Here is a 14,421-nt window from a genome sequence, read left to right as displayed (position 1 = left end):
CTGTTTACTGAATTGCAGGCCATCATCCCATGAGCTTTGAGGAGATTCCATTAATAAAGCAGGAAAGGTAATGTAGAGCTTCAGGCATTTTTTAATCACTCTTATTTAAGAAAAATGGATTTTTAAAAAAAAGTCATTATCCAAATAGGTGTAGTATCTTGGGCAAAACAGAAATATATAAAATCTGTTAGTTTAATTTTAACCTACTTCTGGATATAGGTTTGGGATTTAACTCTGTCTTAATTTTAATTATTAGAGTTACTGTGTAGGGTAAAACCTGCCTTGGCTACAGCCAGTTTTTCATGCAGAATTTTTAGACGCAGTTTGTAAATAACAGGTTGCAGAATAAGGAGATGTGGGCTCTATCAAAGTACATGAGAGTCATCAGACATTTCAACAATAGAATTTCATGTTCCTAGACTTCTTTTACAGTATTTCCTCTTCCAGAAGTGTTCTGCAGCCAAACCATTATCTCCTATATCTTGTAAAGGGCTGCCTAGATTTCCACTAATGAGTTACCACTTGGATAAATAATATTGTGTGGGGATGTGAAATTTTCTTATTTAAAATAGTACTTGTGTAGTGGAACAAATTGTTTTATGGACCACCAAGGATAATTTATTTCATCTTAAACTGATGCCAACCTGGTTCAGAGCTTAGGAGAGTTAACTGAAACTTTCATTCTTCTATGTCCAACTGCCTTGACCCAATTGTGATAAAATCATCATTGCAAAAGTGTAGAAGAAAAATTCCTGACACAAATCATATGCCAAGTGGTCTAAGGTAGCCAATGCTGTCTTTATCTGAGACACTTATAGAAAGAACTAAGCATTCAAAGAACTGAACTCTTGAGGTAGCAAGCTATATCTCTGAATTACTCTTCCTTCTAAAGGATTTACAGAAACTCTGTGCTCCATGTTTTATATTCAAATTAAGCTTTTTGAAATATTATTGCCAAATCCTATGTACATGTGTAAATCCCACCTTATGTAACTTGCAGGGTTTTTCCATGCAGAGGATGCTGCTTACTGATGTCTCTGCAGTGTTTACCCTCTAATTGCCAAAAGGGATTTGGGAACGACTAGAGCAGTTTATGATGGTACTATTTCCAATAGTTGTTATGACTGCTTTGTTGGAAGTCATACCTCTCACTGCTTAGCTATGAGCACTCAACCAGTTTAGTGTAATAGCAATTTGACAGTGACTTGAACTAACCTGGCTTGAAAACACTGACGAGGCACTTCCAGGATCTGTACAGATGCATGGTCAGCAAGCCTTGGCAAGCATTTCTTCTGGAAACAGCACTGACTTGAGAATCCCTTGGGGAAGCTAACTACAAAGAAAACCAAAAATTGAATTGCCTCAGTTCCCTGACTCAGCTATGGAAGTGCCTCATTCCTTCACATTAAGGTGCCACAGTAGTAGTTGCACTCATATGAATACAAAGCTGCTCTAGGTCTTTTCCTTCACCTCAAGGACTCAGCTCTATGATTCACTTCTGCCCTCTTTTCTAAAGAAGAATGGGTGAATTGTTAGGTACAGTATCTTCAGCCACCCACTTCTGTATCGTGCCTGGCTTATAAATTAGGTAACTCCTTGGCTGCCTTTTACGTGTGCTCTCACATCGTACTGTGAGGAAGAGGAGATGGCCACACAAATCCAAGCAGCAAAGACTAAGCTGTCCAAGTAGAGCAAATCATTCTTACATCAACTTGCCTATAAGTGTGTCAAAATATCATTATACTCTTGTTTGGTTGGGGTTTTATCCTTCTAGTTTTAACATCATTATGATAAAATCTCAGTTTATTGTTCCATTCCTGTTCTGGCAAAAGGTGTGAAGTATCTAAAAAAACAGGCTAATGGGACTGCAAAGCCAGCTACGCTGTATGCTGCAGCAACAGCAAAGTAGGTTGTGTTGACGGGAGTTTAGCAGATACTGTCAGGGTGTTTTACTAAATTATTCCGTGTCACCATTATTTTTGTTCTGCTAATTTTCATGGATTTACTGATGGAGGAAGTGAGAGTGTGTATACTATGAGATCAAGAGATCTATTGAATTCTTGAAAACATGTCACTGACACAAATGCAGTGAGCCCTGATTTGCTGGAAAAGTGTGATTTGCTGCAGCTAGTTGACAGCAAAGTGCTTATGCAAAAATGGGAAGTGCTGCATCATAAGGAATTGGGTGTTTGCACATATGCAATTGTTTTAAGAAGCAGGACTGGAGAGATAAAGCTGGCAATTGCAGAAGTAAGCAGGAGAAAAACGATGTAAGAATAAAGTACATTCCTTAAGAGATGCAACCAACAGGAGTAACTAAACTTCCCAGACTTGTTAGGTACTTGTAAGAAAGATTAGGGTTTGGGAGGCCTATGCTGCACCTTCGTATCAGACTCTTTTCTCAATACACTTAGTTTTTTTCCTCTGTGGACTAAGACATTGTCCACGCTTGCCAGTTCACCTTGCTTAAGGGAAGGTGTGAGTCTGCAGGCTGCTCCTGATCCTTCTGTGTGTTGGCATTTTTCTTCCACCTGGACTGATTTAACCTAATCCCCTCTTGGAAGGGAGTCATTTTTGACAGGGTGTTCAGATCAACTAGAATAAGTTTTTCTTGTTTCCGAATAAGCCTGATTTTGTGCAAGGCTGTTCAGAAACATCTATGCTGAAGTAACAGGTCTGCAGTAACTCCACCACGTGGGCGATCCTTCAGGAAAGTGATGCAAGACTGCTGGGTGAGTGGTGTTACATAAAACCAAGGACAGTCTCAAGCGCGAAGGCAGCAGGAAAACTTTTCCACATGGAAATGAATGTCTTCATTTCCTCTTCTCGGCAGCCCCAGCAGGTTGCAAACTGTGACCTTGAGAACGTCTCCGTGGGTGCGTAAGACAGGCTGTGGTTTGGCTGTTGACGTGCTGCTGCCCGGCCGAGGCTGAAGGCGCTGCTGCTGCTGCCTGGTGGCACAGCCCTCCAAGGGCTTCCACGTCTGTACAAAATTGTGCTGCTCCACCTTCCCACCGCAGGCAGGCCCACACTAACGGGGGGGTGTGCATCCCCTCCCACAAGTGATCAGAAAAGCATGGTCTGGCTCTGCTTTTATCTGCTTGCTGCATACCCAGCAGGAACACCACCTTGGGGCCACCCCTACCAAAGAACACATGTGCAGCCTCCTTTTCCATTTTCTCCCTGGGAGGCGGAGAAGTGTGAGTTTTAAATATAATAGAGCAAGTTTCAATGCTGCTAAGCAGAGTTTGTCTGGTTGCAGATGCAGCTGGAGCTCCTGGCTTGGTCTCCGTGCAAGTGATTTAAGGACAAAAGGTCTTCGTTGCTTTTATGCAAAGAGACAATTTCTATGGCAGCTGAGGGCAGCATTAGTATTCATGCCCTGGCTGGTCTCGCAAGGAGGCTGCTAACTGATATTAACTGTGGCACAATGACTGGTTTTTATGGGCCTTTTCTTAATAATATATATCACAGGTAGCCAACCAAATGGCTCTTTATCCACATTTCCTTGGGGTACCTGCTCTCCTACAGGCTCCAGCAATGTGGCTTGTTTTTTTCTTGAGTAGGTGGTGGTTCTATTGAGGGCGACAGGCAGGTTCCTTGCCTGGCTCATTTATTGTGTTGTAATGCTGTATTGGTTTATTTTTCAGCTGACCAAAGTTCCTCTTAAACTCAGGTCGTCTGTGTTTACAAATACTGTATTGTGTAATATACTAAAGCTTTTTCCCAGTGTTTGAGTGGGAGGATAGATTGGCAGCTGAGACATTTTCACAGTATATGCATTAGAAGAGTGTTACCCTAGATGAGTAATGGAAATTATTTCTGCTCCAGGAAGCAAAATGATGCTGAGTGAAAGAGAGAAACAGAGAAGATGGTTTGTATGGAAACAAGAGAATATTACCCTTTGCCCAGACCCACCAAAATGTTCCCTCCCCTTCCCCCTCATCGTGTGTCTCACCACAGCACAAGGGTGTGCCAGAACATGTTCCCACAACCTTTCAACCCATTCAGCACAGCCTGCAACTTTCCTGGCTATTTTTTGTGTATTCCACTCAATCATTAAGTGCTGAGGACTGTGATAATACATCCTTTCACCAACAGCACCCAGCAGAACACAGCCTCAGCTGCTCACAAATTGCTTTTCCAGTTACTCTTCCTAAAAACTGGATTATCGATAGATTATCCTTCTGATCATAGGAGCTTAAACTTGAAGATACATTGTTCCTGGCCAGGACTCCAGCTCTTAGTAATCAAGTATTATTCTCGTGGACAATATGATTTCTGCATCTAACCAAAGCCCTTTGCAGGCTGCCTTTGCCTCATAAACAAAGTGGCTCATCTGCTTCTGAAGATTAACCAGCTCTGGGTCAAAACAGGGCAGCTATTTCATTATACGGAGCTAGAGCACCCAGTGGTTTCCTGAACACCTCCGGTTGTACAGTGGTATCTTAGCTTTGCTTCAGCTTCTTAGTCTATTTGCCAAATATGCTATAATGCTGCTGCTGATTTTTCTCTTATAGAAAAGCAACTTTCTGCTCTGACACCTAGCAGCTTTTCCATCACTCAGGAACACTCAGGTGCTGTGAAGCCTGCTACCATAGCAAGATTAATTCCATTTCACATTGAACAGGCATAAGAGATACAGTCAAACCACTGTGGCTCGCCAAGTTTGTCAACACCAGAACAGAGTCTCCCATGTTGGGTTGAGGTGCTGTGATACAGCACAAATAAACCACCACCATCGCTCCTGCAATATCAACTGTCAGTGACCAAGGCACAACACATCTGTTGCGACTGACAGCCCACTGACAGCTCACAAAATCCATTCTGTTTCATGTCGTATCCTGGTGAATTAAAAAAAGACCAAAGAAAAGACAAAAAAAAACCCCACAATTATAGCATTCCCATTGAACAGTGCAGGGGAGCATCAGCCATGGCAACATGGGCAGGACATGAAGAGATCAGAGATCAGCACTTCTGGTTCCCACCCTCCTACTCATCTTCAAGAGCACCTGAATCCTTGAGGACCCTTCATCTTCCAAGCTTCCAGTCAGGCTCTGCCGTGACATTTGGAAGCAGGAGCTTGTCTTCCAAGGACCTTTGGCACCAGTGAACATTTCAACATTAAGGCTTACGTCACCAAATAGAGCAGGGGTAAGTGCAGGGAGCCAAAATTGGGATCTGGCCCTGCACAGACCTGCAGAGACAAGTGATTTTCCATGCCAAGGTGACTTGCTAGGAGGAGGGTCACACAGAAGGTGAAAGCAGACCCCTGATGGGTTAGCTCTGGGTCTAGGAGGGATACCCCTCCATTGAGTGCCACAGGGTAGCCAGGGGAAAGTCTCTATCCAGGAGCAGAAAATCAGAGACTGTTTTGGGACCTACCAGCCACGGCTGATGTGAGTTGCAGACAAAGGGCCAGAATCCCATTGAAAGAAATCAGCCAAGCTCCACAGACACTGCAACTCTGCTCATTTACACTAAAGGAAAGTGTTGCCCACTGTACTGCATGTGTTAGATTCTAATTTATATTTACTCTCTATCCCACTACGAGGCAAATCACCCTCATTGGCAGGCTCTTGGCTGCAGAGGGCATTGCATTATGCCTCTGGTTTCATTTTAAAAAGTAAAAGCAAAACCTTAACTTTGTCTTTCCAAATTATGGTATGAAAATGCATGCCAAAACTGTGCCATAAAAGTATTTGGAATGCTAAAAATAGGTTGGCATTTGAATAGCTGTTGAAAGGGGAAGCATTCCCAACCAAACCTGGCACGAACAAAGCTGTTTATTTTCCATATGCTTATTTCCAAACAGGTTCAGCATGCGGAGCCATGATTTCCTCATAGGGTCTTTGTAAGTCCAGGTACCACTGAAAGCAGTTCCTAGAGTAACTGTAGCTGGGTTTCCACTGCTGTCACCTGCCTTCCTGGCCAGGCGTCCAGTCCCGGCATTGTCGTCATCAAACCGGAAACATTTTTCACCAAAGGAAACTATGAAGGTTGAGAACAAAAAGCTCAGCTCAGAAAAGATTAGCAGCTTCATGTTGAAGCCTCTGATACTCCTCTATATTATTTCAAAGGCAGAACTTACTGATTTATCAAATTGTCAAACAGATAAAGCACTAAAACATTTGCTGCTCTCTCCATGCCTTGTGTTGATGCACTTGCACGTTGCTCGTTTTCCACCACTGACATCATGCTGTGGTAAATCAAACACTAATATGTAAGGCTCTGCAGCATCCTATCATGGCAAAATAATGATACTTTAGAAGCATCTTTTTTCCAGCTCAGCTGTAAGTACCAATGTATTTTTATACCTCTACAATCAATACTAATCTTTAAATATGAGAGACCAACAGCAATTTGTATGAAAATATTTAAAAGGTCCAGAGCACAGGGAAACTAGAAGGCCCATGTTATGGAAAGGGGAATTGATGCAAAGAGGAGAGATGAGGATAGTGTTGTCTTTCCAACAGAAAGGCAAAAAAGCAGTAGATCAATTTTCTTATATTATTCTTGTCTCATTTAAGCCTCAAACCGTTTATACCATCCCACTAGCAAGAAAGAGATCTGCTGCCAATAGAGTCTGAGCATCTTCTATGGTATTTTACTTGTCTGTATTTGTGTGTGTGTTGCTAAATAAAATTTCCTCTGCAGCAGATGGCAACAGTCAGTTTCACACTTTTTTCAAGGCAAAAAGCTTCACCTTTGTTCTTTCTTGCCAGTATGCCTCACTTACATTGAGCCTGGCTCTTTGATGACTGCCCAAGGTGGTGTCTCTGTGTGCTAAGAGAGTAATTTCAAAAGGTTTGCTTGTTCTAAAGTGCACCAGAGGAATGCAGGGAAGTGCACTGTCAAGAGAAAAGATAAACAGTGCAAACAGAAGAGCAGTTTCATCTCCCTTAGCTGTTTCTCAGCTGCAATTCTGCTTTCTCTGGGCAGCTTAGATACAATCATGATGAAAGTGGCCACCAAAGTGCAAAGTGCAGTTTGCAGTAGCACCTTGGCACAGACAGACTGAAACATGCACAGTAAAAGAAAAGGTTTGCTCACCAGGCCATAATATAAAACACATTTTTCCTCTACCATGGTTGCAATTTGTTGGTAGCCTCTTACATCTCTGTACCTACCTCATATAGCAGCAAGCTATGGTCTGTGTTCAGATTAATTACAGATAATGGTTTTTGCTTAGCAAGCCTGTGGGTGAGTCATTAGATCCACCAGCCCAAGCACTGCCTACTGCTTCATGCCAGGCACACCTTGAGGAGCCAAGACACCAGGGTGACCATATACCTGCAGATGCCCACTGGACAAGAGACTTGAGGTGAACCCTATTCTTACCTGTGCTGCGGATATAACATCATTTTCACCAGGTTATTTGACATTTTTGCCCTTGTTTCTCCTCCTTTGTAATGAGGCTATTCTTCTCATTAGGTCACCTACTGCTGGTGGCATCTGCCACTTGCAAAACACTTTAAAATCACTGAGCAGAGAGCAATCTATGGAGATACTCTTTACACTTTTAAATAATATTTCATTTAATCATCATCTTAAGCCAATAACAAGGAGTTTGCTTCACAGTATGATTTCTTTATGGTGGACATTTTAGTATACTAGTTCAGGTTTGCTGAAGCTACCTGGAAAAATCCTATGGTCCAAATGAACAAGAGCTTAATCACTAAAAAAAACCCTCTTGCTCTTTCCATGTTCTTGTGGTGCTGCCACACACCCCCCAAAAATCAGGCTTGGGCCAGGGAATACCCCTCTGCAGCCCTCCTCTATGGCAAATCCTGTCCAAGCGTTCCCAGGAGGCTGTCTGGCTCCAGCAGTGTCCCTGAGGGTTGCCAAGCAGCACTGTGAGCACTGCTGTGCCTGTGCTTTGTGCTTTCCTTTTATTATCACTGCTATTACCAGAACCTACACTTTGGCTGAAATAGGAGGGTTTTCTTCCCCCAGCACAGTGGCTTGGAAAAACACAGACTTCTTTTGAATAAAGCCTGGAGAGGTGAATTATTTGAGGTACCATCACAGCTGATTAACAAAAATACTTAAGAATAAGCCTCTCCTTTGAGCTACTTTGAAATAACCTTAAGCACAAATGCCTCTCTAGGCTTGGAATATCTGAATGCAAGCAGACAGGTCCCAAGGGCTCTTTCCCCTGCTCTCCTATACCTCTCCTCTATCTTCTTGTATGTGATGTATTTGCATTTAGAAGTAGCAAAGGGAGAAAAATTACACCTTGTGGGAAGTTAAACTCTGTTCACACGGTCTGCTTTCTTTTTTTAGCGTGATGCTTCCTGTATGCTCAGGGAGGTCAGTCGCTGTTTCTGGCAAAGTGCGTTCCCAGCTGAGAGGGTACCCAGGACAAAAGGGAGTGCAGGAACGGGCAGTTTCTGTACAAGTGGCTAAGTAGCCCCTGCCAGCACAAGAGGAGATATAAAGGGAAGATTTTTTTCATGTAGAAATCCCCCTTCCTTCTGGCCCCCTGAGAAGTCAGTGGAGTGAGCACAGCATCTCTCAACACAGGCCCCTGTCTCAGAGATACAGCTACTGATTGCAAGCCTGAGGGCAAACAGAGGGTTGCAGACTCCTTGGCCTATGACTTTCAGGTGCAACAGCACCAGTGCAGAGACCAAGGCTTCAGGCCAGCTCTCCTCATCTCTCGCTGGAGATGAACCTCTGGGTAGAGCCCTGCTGCACCTGGAAGCACCCAAGCAACAGGGGAAGAGAAACACTGGGGAGCAGCAGAGCCCAGAATCCTGCTCCACTCTGCACCTCCTGTGCTGTTTGGGTTCAGCAGCCTATTGTATCATCCCTGTTTTCAGGTGGGAGGGCAGAGGACACCCATCTTCCCTTCTTCCTCCAGCACCACTCGGGGTGTTTCTGCTGCTGGGTGTGCAGACCAGGCTGGGAGCTGCTCCTGCTGAAGAGGCCTCCTGCCTACGCTGCTGGCAGCGGCTGCGGTCATTCTTTCCGTGTGATAAATATGGCAACAGAGTTTGCACGAGGTCAGAGCTGGGGATAAATTCCATTGCTCAAATAGGACAGAGCTAAATTTCATTCACTCGCCACCGTTCCAGCTCCTTGCCAACGCCGTTTGTTAGGAGTGACCTATTACGGGTGACCTAAAGGCTGCCTTGGAAACTAAATTCACTTGCTATCTCCCCTGTGAGCTTGCAAAAGCACCTCGGGTACAGCCAGTGCCCGAGCATGCTGACTGTGTTTGCTCCTGGATGGGGTGCTGGTGCTTGCACAGGCTGCACGCGTTTGGGCAGCAATGAGGACAGAAAGCAGAAGGCCGGGCACAGCACGTTTGGAGCTATAGGAGGGCTGCCTGCGCACAGTGCTATGGACACAACCAAGGGGGAAAAGCCCTCAGATACGTTTATCCAGAAGTCTGCTATGCTCCCATAGAAGTAAGTCTACGGGAGAAGCAAAGCCAGGAGCCTGGCGTCGTCGTGCAGTGGTTGTGCAGCCCCGGCAGCGTGTTCCTCATTCCTGCAAGGCTCATCTTGGCTTGAATGGGAAAACCCCTTTCCACGCATCTGGAAGTTGCAAATAGGTCCAGTCTTTTTGCCAAAAACTAGCAGTTGGAGAGAGTGTTGATAGACACACAAAGAGACAGAATTATGCATTACAGGAAGGTTTTTTTAAATCTGGCATTTCAACAGCCCTGAGGACTTGCCTTCCTGACTTAAAAAAGGGAGTAAAAAAAAGGACATTAAATATTCTGTGTGTGGTGTATGTTAAATATGGCAATCACATATTGAAGACCATTAATCTCTCTCTGCTACGCATTTTTCTCAGATCATGTAGAAAAGGCTTATTTTGGAATACCTGAAATAGGCAAGTGTTGTCCAGGTTAATAAATTGTGGGCAAATCAACTGTCCATGTGTATAACAACCGTTTGGTGAACATGGGAGAGAAAAAAATCTTATCTGACTATAGCTGATGGCCTTTACACAGTTCTGAGTAGAAGGTTACCTAACAAATGCATGTTTTACTTGAATGATGAAACTGCCTCACATCTGTGCTCCAGTGTTTGAGATCTGCTCAGATTCTTCCTGCAGGTGAAGTGAAATTAGTATTTATACTCATTTATCTCTGGATGAACAGCCAGGAGTGTCTTTTCAGGTAACAATGTTTTGACTAGGGGGAATACACCTCTGAATAATAAAACAGCTTTCTGCACTATAGGGCAATAGATCATATTGGATGATGTGAAATCAAAATTCAAAATCACTGTATCGAGTGAAGGTGAATTAGGCTGCTTTATCCTCATGCTGGTTTGGATACTCAAGAAAACCATTCACTGTCTTTGCCATCAAGAAGAGGAATTAAGTGAAACTCAGATCATTCCTCCCTAAATTGTGCCTGTTCATCACTTTAATTTTGAGAATCCAGGGAATAATGTCATTCATAAGCTTTGATGTATGAATTAAGAGGGAAAATGTGTTTTCAGACTGGAAGGTGGTTTAATTTAGATGAGGAAACTAAAAGTGAAAACTCAACTCTGAAATCTGATAGCTCACCACTGTACAAACATACAGCTACTGTAGTCTCAGGGTGCAGAAGCAAGTTTTAAGACTCCAGAAAAACAAATCAAACGACAGTCATTTCCAGTTCTCCTCACAGACAGTACTAAATTTTTAATTGTCATCCATATATGCACCACAACCAAAGATAGTTCTTGCCCTAAGGAACTGTCAAATCTAGTTAAAGACTGATGAAAGTATAGTATTCTACAGGTAGGCCACTTCCGCATTTTAGAAGTATCCAATTAAATTTGAAAAGATACCCACAGAATCATCTGGTGCTTTATATTTATACAGATATGGCTTCTCTAATTGAGTTAGGTGAGAATATGCATGTCCAGTGCACATCAGTGGTGCTTGCTGATGGAGTTGCACTATACTCCTTCAATATCTCCCTGGAGGCCCTGAGGCCAATTTGAAATCTGTACACCTTTAATTTTCATTTTAGGCTCCCTCAGTGACCACATAATTTGTTCACTGACAGCACACTTGAAAGGCTGTATCACTCAAGTTTGTTTCTACTTACAGGCTATCCAAGATCTTTTTGGATGCCAAGGTGATGATAAGTATCACAGCAAGCTTGTAAAGCGGGCCAGCAGGGCTCAACTCTGCTGAAGGTGGTAAGAGAGGAGGTCCTAAGGCTAGCTTGGGAGAGTGTAAACAAAGTTATCTTCATGAGGAGTAAACAGATCCATCTCTTGGCACGGAAGTGGGGTGGGAATTACAGCTGAATTAACTTTCTCTGTTTGCATCGCTACAGACTTAATGTGTTTGTAGAATGAGGCTAGAGAGACATTTGGATGTTTACAAAGATCTTTCTGCTGTTTTCTGTTCTAAATGCATTTGCCTTTGAAATATTGAGCCTTAAGCCAAACACTTAAGTCTTTAATGAGAATTTTGCCTAAGTAATAAAATAAATAATGACTTCAGGTTTTGGCCCTGGATGAAAACAAACGTTCTTCCTGTGACAGAGAAAAATAATCCATTTATATGAAGTATCTAAGTGGTCACTGACACAATAAATCATTTAATAAATCCCTGACCACTGATCTTTCAGATACTTTGTAGTTTGAAATGGGCATACTTCATGCCTTAGAAAGTCCTCAGTTATGTACTTTTTCCTATACAAGTGTTCAGAACTCTCACATGATTAATACTTGTTTTTAAGACAAAGACTTGAGAGGGGTTGTGGTTAGCTGGCCTACAGTGTGATGGCTGTCTCCTGGACAGATGTGCTGGAAAAACAAAGGGCACCTTGGACACATTTGTCCACAGGCAGCAACAGCTTGGCTCTCCGCTTTGGGTAACAGCACAAAAAATATTCCTGTCATATAATTTACTTCAATAAATTATCCTCTCCCTCATGACATAGTGGATGATATTACTGTGTTTATATAAATCCTAATCAATGCCACTGACTCAAACAGTTCCCAGTTTGGTGTAGCACAAGATATCCTCACCATTATCAGCACTTGGCCCATGCATGTTATTGAAAGTCAAATACCAGTAAGCTAGAGTTCTACTTTGCAACTGTGTCAGAGGCTGCTCCTAGTGAATTATCTTTCTTACTTGTTCTCTTTCAGAAACCTCTTAAGTTGAGAGTTTTTTCTTCTCCTGGATGCTGTATATCTACACAAATATAAATGGCCACCAGAGGAGATCCCAGAAGAAAAAGACCAAATCAAACCAAACCAAAAACAAGAAACCCAAACCCAAACAAACCAAACCTAAACAAAACAGAATAATTCCCTAAGTTTGCTTTCTTTAAGTTTGATATTCTGTTCCCAGCTTGCTTTAGCATCTCTGCTAAATGCAGGGGGGTTGGATTTACATGATCTTTAAGGTCCCTTCCCACCCTAGCCATTCTATGATTCTATGATCTCTCTACTGTGCCAGAATTGCTTCCTCTGGGTGCATGAGGTAGAACAGGTACCTAACATTTCCTAAAGGATACGGAGTGAGATGCATCCTCAGGATGCACAGTGAGAGATGAGTCCACAAAATCTCCTGGATAGCTTTGTGTTTGTCAGCTCAGTAGCGCATCATCTGGCCAGGAGCTTGTGTGCTCCTCCAGCAACTTCTATGAACTGATGGGAGGTACAAACAGGATAATGCATTGGGACTGGCCACATTATGCAATACACTTCCCTTACTCAGATATTTGGACAGGTTCCACTGGGTGTTATTAAGGAAGACAAGCAAGCATTTCAATCACTTAACATCTACTCCTTTTTTCCATATTAGTGAAGGAAAAGACAGATCAGAGCCTATTTCCCTAAGATAGGCTTGAGCCAGTAAACTTCATATATTAAAAGGATGAGTGGTTAAAGATCAGTACCTCCCATATGTAAATTAGTCCATTATCTCTGTCCAAGGTTTCGAATTTTAGTAACAAGACATTTTTCTGAATGGAAGAACCAAGCTGATTTTTAAACAAAACTGAAATAATTGATTTCTCCAATACAGTGAAGAAAAAGGTAGATAGATTTGTGTAAAATCTGGAAAAGTAACTGTTCTTAAATTGCCCCATTTGTTCACTCAGATGTTTCCCTTCCCCCACGTATTCTGTAGAGGAACAAAGCTTTTATCTGGGGTGTTATAAAGCCCACAAACTCACCAACAATGTGGTACTTGGTCTGGTGATGTCTAAATTTCCTGCATGTCTCAAACCTCTCATTAGCGAGATACCCTTTATTACATGGCAGCCACTTCTGAAGTGGCAAGAAATCCCTACAAGATGATGGGGTACTTTTTTACATCACCACTGAAATCTGCTGTTGTAACCTCTATCTCCAGGCAAACTCTGAGAGGTATGTATGTACTTCCCCTGGTGAGGTGCAGTGCTTTGCACAATCTGCTGCAGCTCTGCGGTGTCCATGCAACCATGAGGGTCTCTCCAGCAGAACTGAAGCCCAATTCCATTGCACCAAGGAAAAAGCCTGATAAAGCCTTTAAAAATAAGGACAGAAAAAGTATGTATTATTTTTTTTCTCCTATGCTGGTGACCACAGCCTTACACAAGAGTGTAAGGAAGGAAGTGAAGAAAGCAGACTGCCATGATCTCTCACACCAACCACTTTCTGCAGCTCCCAAGGCTAGTGAGAAGGGAATCTTCTGAAATGTGCTACGAGAGGTAAACAGAGCACTGGGTGTAACAAGGATATCAATGGCAACATTAACTGTATCTCAGGGTATCTCTTTATCTTTCTAGTTCAGATCCTATATGGAAACATCAGACATACTGACACATAAATGGGTTACATAGCAGTGCCACAACTATGCTTTCAAATGGAATGAAGCAGGATAGGACTTCACTGAGTAGCTGCCCAAAGTTATGTTTGGTTTATGAGCCAGATCTAGCTGCACACAATTCACACTGATATGACCTCCCTACTTTTTGCCACAACTAAATTAATTGCTTGTGCTTATCAGCTAAGTAGTTTGCAGTTCTTTTTCTCCTGGCTTAAGACACACTTAGAGGGGAGCTGATGCACAAATGGCATTTTCTTCCTCAGTGTTTCTGTTCTGTTTGTTGATCTTTTACAAAGAAATCCCAATGTTGCCTGTTTTTCCACTGTAATGTAGTACATCTCTTTGCATTCTTTCTGCATGCTTTTATGGCTCTGGGACAGGTGTCTCTTCATTAGACCCTGCACAGCTAAATCCTTCTTGCAGGCAAGTGCCTCCCTTTCCACAAAAAGATTCAATCACATCCTAAAAACTAATCAGACACTGGCTTCCAATTAAACATCCATACCCTCAAGAGTTTTCACCTTGCACTGCAAGCCCCACTTCTTGCTGCCAGCACCGCTAGTCCCAGGATGGTGCCTGCCAACTTCCTGGTGGTCCTGGTGGGGAAGAAAGGAATATGGAGAGGGTTGTGAG

The sequence above is a fragment of the Apus apus genome, chromosome 3, assembly GCF_020740795.1.
Source record: "Apus apus isolate bApuApu2 chromosome 3, bApuApu2.pri.cur, whole genome shotgun sequence".
NCBI lineage: Eukaryota > Metazoa > Chordata > Aves > Apodiformes > Apodidae > Apus > Apus apus.
The sequence above is the reverse complement of the archived record's forward strand: the minus strand, read 5'-3'. Positions refer to the sequence as shown.